The following is a 6,472-nucleotide window of genomic DNA, read 5'->3' as shown; positions in this document are numbered from 1 at the left end:
TCAGTTTTTGGCTTTTTCTCCCCCAGTCTTCCCTTTTTCTCTCTTCTCTTTTTGCTTTCCTCTGCTCTCTTCTCATTCCCCTGGTGCAATGAGAGGCTGTAATACTGTAGAATACAAAAGGGGCTGCTTCTACCACTTGACAATCAGACTCTCTCCCTTTCACGCATCTGCATGCACACACACACACACACACACCTTGTTTATCTGTCACTCACAGGTTGTACAGCTGTCATGTTACATGCTATTGGAGACAACTTTTCTCTTTTAACAATCTCTCACAGACTCCAACAAATGTTTGCATGAGTTTATTTTACACCCAAACGTCTCCTAATTATAAAAACATGCAGAAATCAAAATATACTGTAGTTTTGCGGGGGTCCATTAAAAATTTAGTCACCACTGAGACTTGAACAAAAATCCACTACTGAATCTCTTATAATTACCCTCCCGAAACTGTTCTTGCAGTACTCGAACGAAAGTGTAACACGATCTATCTGCCATAAGCTGAGCCACATTTGTTTTGTCACAATACAACTGATGTTTAAGTTGCAGACACAGGCCGACAGAGTGCAGGTTTTTATTATTGAAATGGGCCAGTTTGATAAATGAGGGACGTCGACTTGTGCGGTTGGAGAGAAAATGAGAGAGGAGGGAAGTGAGAGTGAGCAGAGATAAAAACACTGAGGAAGAGGAGAAAGATATGGAGTCACAGGAGTGCCACATGGAATAAATCTGTAAAAGAATAGGAAAACAAGTGTGGAAATAAAAAGGGAAATGAACAAAAGAATAAATAAGTGAATGAAAATAAATGTGGAAATATAAAGAGAAATAAATAAAATCTATGATTACTTTTACTATATATATTTTGCTTTCATCATCCGCTTGGTTTTGGAGCCGGACTTAAGTGGTCATTCGAAGAAGTGCAGTTTTTTGTTATTCTGTGATGATGTCATTTTTCTGCCACTTGGTCCCACTTGGTCAGTCCCAGTACTCGCATTCTGAAATAGCAAATTTTACAGCCAAAATAAAGAAGCTCACAGCCTGGTGCAAAAACACAGTTTTGATTTCTATAGCTAATTTCTACAGTCAATGGTTGAAACATAGCAAACACAGTTTGAATGATAAAACATAGTGAGCACTAACAGAGGGCAGGGCACTGGTCACAGCATCGTACAAAAATTGGTGGTGATGATGCTTTCAGGCCCCCAAATTGGGACTGGTAAGTCTGCACATGCATAAAAGTCTGCACATTTATGCATGTGCACGTTTGCATGTGTGTTTCCATCATCGTGGGGGCGAAATATTTTCAATGCTTAGCATGCAGTTGGTGTCTGACCCAGAGAGTGTCTCACTGTAGCATACTTTGGATCTAATACGGCATTTTACACCTACGCTTTAGTGAAGTTTTATTTCAAAAATAAGCCAGCGATGTCAGCTGCCAGCCACGCTCAAACTACACCCTTAGGCTCAAACATTACTATGACAGCTAGAGGTCAATGTGAGGTTGAGGAGATATTACACACCTGTGCTTTTGAAGGTTTAACCTATTGATTACTGCTGACATTTCCCAAAGAAGAGTTTTTTTTCACATTTTGAATACCTGGCCACATTTATGTTTTGTCATAAAAATGGTATAGAATGACTGCAACTTGTCATACTTCCTTGGAAGTCTATTTTATGTTTACTCCCTAATCAAAAATGTCAAAAATGTCAAGAGCAGTTTTTCTAGTTTTAGACGGAAAAGAAATGGAAAAAATAGAAGCACATTTCACAATATTAGGTATGTATCAGAAGTATAAGTCATTTGGTTGTCTGAAAAAGATCACTTAGGGCTGAGGAGATTCCCTCCATGAAGGAATCCCCTCAAACTAGCAAATACCTTAAGCCTTGATGTATAAATCCATCATTTTAATGACAGTAAAATCTGATTTAAAATCATTGCCGTGCCCTACCAATCACCTCTGTCAGTGTCAGCAGTGGGTCTCTCTCTTGTATGCCCTAAAGCAAGCAGTGCTATAAACCCATTATATTCATATTGCTTTATGGAAATATAAATCAGAAGCAGTGGTTCCCAGTGGGGTGGGGTGGGGTGGGGGGTGGCATCTATAAAATGTCTGCTTGAACAAGGCAGCCATGAATGGTGTCATAAAGAGTGTCTCAGTGTAAGGAGCCCCTAGGGTTTAGCCATACATAGCCACATTTCTTTTCCACAAACAGGAGGAAACTGATAAAATGCTCAGCAGGGGCAGGCCAAGGACCTGCGGTGCTGAGGCATTATCTTCATAGTTCAACCTCAGCTCAACTGAACCAGTCCATCACCCATCTATTCAGGTAAACACACAGATACTACTGAAGTCAATACAATGACTACAATTTCCATATAGCTGACTATAAATGGCCTACACTGAAGTAAGCTATAACTGAAGTCAGCTATAACTAACTCAATAATCAACATGTCTTACAACCCAATATCTGTATGTATCACATCTCTAAGAACAAGGAAGTGTGACAAAAAGACAAATCCAGTGACCCATTCTAAACCTACTTTTGTCTAACCACTGAAAGGTTAATTCAATCCTCCTGGAAAAATTAAGGTTACACCATACACTGAAAGTCAAAGCTGCATGATGCACCTTTGTCGTGAGGAAAACAAATACCGTAGTCCAAATTCACCGTCAAATTTTCCAAACAGAAAAGCCCCCCCATCATCTTGACAAGACATGTGGGTGCTGTTGGTGACCGGGGGAAAACAATCATCATACAGTATCACACCTCAAATTAAATTTATGCACTCATATCACATGGATTTGCAATTGTAATCTACATTTATTTGGAACGTTATTCTATTAAGCTTAGGGAACATGAGCTGTGGTAATTGCTTTCTCTCTCTTAAACACACACACACACAGTATTTAAGCTACACACTTGGGGTGCATGTATAAGCAGTGTCTAAATGGTTTTCCGACAGCTTACTGGGTGGGGAGCATTTATCGCTGCTCAGTGTGGAAAGAATAACCCCCCTCTTGCGGAGGCTATTCATCCATAACTGCCTGATTTAGTCAGACCGAGAGTGACTGAATAAACCAGACACTAATTCTCTAAGCAGATGAATAATAATTTGATACGGCAAAGGTATTTGCTGGGCAATGATGAATAAATACAAAAGGAGTGAATAAAATCAGGGACAGTAATCAGGTTTGTTTAAGGGTGAAAGAATGACTGAGACACAGCTTTTGTGAGGTGATGACTGAATATGTGGAAGTATTTGATTCAATTTATCAAAGGAAGGGGAAGCTAACAACAATTGCAACAACTGCCTGCAATACATCATGATAAAATGCACATGCTGAAGTTACACGCTCAACACAGGTATCCACATAATGTCAATGCCATAGCTTGTATTTAGCACTATAACATGGTGTAGGAGTACAAGCATGATAAATTGCATTGCTATTCAACATATTTTTTGTTCATCAATTTCAATCCATTTATTCCACATAGTGTCATCACAACAGCTCGAGGTCGAGTCCTCAAATTGTTTGTGTCAAACATATTCAATGAATTTGTTCATGTAAATCAGTCTAAATCAATATCATTACATGTAATGATAGAGGGAAAACATAAGAAGGAAGGAGACAAGAAAGAGTTGTCAAGTCCTGCATGAGAACCCTACCAAGAAAAATAAACAAGCAGCTTCTGTGATGCAGAATATGTGAGATAGTGATCCATTTAGCCAAAAACACTAGTATGATGACTAGAATGAGCACTGAAATAATTTGTATGTTTTTCTAACTCCACTCTACATGACTTTAAAAAATAGTCACTGATTAATTTAAAATATTTTGTTTTACCTTTTCAGATGAGGATGTGCTCTTTGCAGTCGTTGTCCTAGCAGCAGATATCTTGCAGCTCATTGTTCACATTAACCAAAAACTTTGATACTCTGAAAGATGACTACAGGCCCGCCTTCTCTGGACTCGGATCAAACTTCCAGTTTGCTGTCTGCTGCAAAAAAAAAACCAGACATTTTTGACAGAGAGGCTACACTGTTATATATAGGCTACAGTAGCATATATACAAACCCAGACTGGAATAAAGTTCTAATTAGAGTAAATCAGCTGGCCCCGACCGACTTTTTTTTTTTTTTTTTTTTTTTTTGCGGCCACATCACCATGCTGCATCTTCACGCGGCCACCTCGGCCGCAAGGCCCTCAGACTTGACTAGACCGAGGACATCCGCGCAAAGCTCAATTTTTACGACCACGCGGACTCCGCATTCGCTACTGGGTGTCACACAATAGACTGCGCTTCACATCGACCTGTTTCAAATGTGACACCGTACTCGACTATGAAACCTCAATCCTCTCACAGTAGGCTAGCCTACCGCACAGTAGGCTACGCCCGGCCTTTACGCGGCCGCATTTGCCCATATTGGCATCACTGGAGATGAGATCATACATTTAACACTTTTGTTAAATAAATTTTGTTTGTCACTCTTCACTTGTTTGTTCATCAAAGTGCTCAAAACCCTCAGACTGTCCTTAGCAGCTGTGTCTGTACCGTCTGTACCACTAGCAATGTAGGCTATTGATGCTGGGCGGGTCTATGGAGACATGTGGCTTGCTGTAAAACGTGCTGATTGCTTTTATTCAAACCAATGGAATATGGCTCACTTAAAACACAGAAGCCAATTTTATATATAAAAAAAGATCATTCACATGTATAAAGTTTTTTTTATTTTTTTTATTTTGCTTGGACTTACTTACCTACTTACTTACCTACTTGTTACTTACTTAGCCTAGATAGATAGATAGATAGATAGATAGATAGATAGATAGATAGATAGGAATGAAGAAATTGGGTTTGATGCCTATGGATTCTTCAAATGGGCTCCAGTATTTTTAGGATTCTTCTGCTGTTTGGTATTCAGAGGTTCAGCTGTGGAGGGTTGGGTGCTTGTGGGCTCTGGAGTCAGCTTCTGTTTAATATAGGTAGGTTCACCCCAGGTAACTTTCGACTGTGACTTCATAGTAACAGCAGGGTGATCTTGGGACTTGTTTTCACTAGCATTCTTTGCAGATGGATTGGAGGTATGTTGGGGATGGATGCTTTTAGTTTGGTGTGTGGGCCCCGATTTTTTACGATTCTGCTGTTGTTCAGTTTTCAGAGGTTCAACCGGGGAACTTCTAACCAGTGGCTTCCTTGTAACAGCAGAGAGATCACAGGACTTGCCCATGCTAGGAGTGGGAGCTCCACTTGACTCCTGTGCAGCTTTTCTTGTGTTGGTCATGGTTGGGAGGTGGGTATACCGTGGTTTGCTCTTTGTCTCACTAACATTAGAAGTGCAACCTCTGGATGTAGTCTTTGCAGCGTTGGATGTTTTGATAATGGCTGAGAGGCGAGTTTGCCCCACACTGTGCCAGTTGTTGTCCGTTTCTTTTTTCCTGATTGGCTCCTTTTTTTCCTGAATGTTCTTCTGTCCCTGGCCACAGGTACGCAGAGACACTGTAGCAGGCTTTTTACAGACGACTTTGTCTTGACTACTTTTCTGTCCCTGGCCACAGGTTCTCTGAAGTGTTGTAGCAGTCTTCTTTTGGAGAACAGGTGGAGTGGGCTCAAAACATTTTCGGACACCTTTTTGCTCTTCACAATTGGGCTCCATTGGAGAACTTTCCTCCTGTTGTGTCTTCTCCTGCTTTGCACGTTTAGCCTGTCTTCTAGCCAGTTCCCGATTAATTTCCCAGTCTTCCCACAGATCTATATGGACAAGAGGGGATGCTCCTACCATTGGGGCCCAAATATGATCATATGATTGACTGGATTCCTTATCGCGGGCATTTACATCCTCGCTGCCATACTTGTTTTTACGCATCAGCCTTCTTCCCGTTCGTACCATTTTGCCACCGAGTCTTAGGTTGCACCTCCTCTGCCGTTCTATCTCTTTTTCTCTCTCCAGTCTCTGCTTTTCTTCCTCAATCATCCTCTTTTTCCTGTCATAAATTATCTTTTTCAGTATTTTCCGCAGTTCCTCGGGGGAGTTATCAAGTCTCTGGAGCAACATTGTAACTTTTTTCTCAATAACGGTTAGCTTCTCCAGGTCGCCGAGGTAGGTCCGGCGCCTGTCCACTATTGCCTTATAGAGCTTTCCCACCTTTTCACTAAGAACATTCAACATAAGATCCTCATCCGTATTCTCTGTCTCTAAAGAGGCATAAACCTGAAGCGCATGACTGTAATAGCGTTTGTTAGACTTCTCAAAGTCAAGGTCATGCCTCATCTTATCTATTTCTGATATTAGTTTGTCGCGCTCTGAGTTCACTTCCGTCATCGTGGCATTATATATTCGCCGGACTTTGCAGAATAAATCCCTTTTCTCGGTAGTACTTTTGAGCAGGCGTGCGATTTTCTCTTTCAGAGACATCATTTCATCATAGAGATCCTGACAGTCACGCTGGATTTGCTGTTCCCTGTC

Source organism: Trachurus trachurus (genome assembly GCF_905171665.1).
Source record: "Trachurus trachurus genome assembly, chromosome: 8".
In the NCBI taxonomy this organism is placed as follows: Eukaryota; Metazoa; Chordata; class Actinopteri; order Carangiformes; family Carangidae; genus Trachurus; species Trachurus trachurus.
This window is presented reverse-complemented; position numbering follows the sequence as displayed.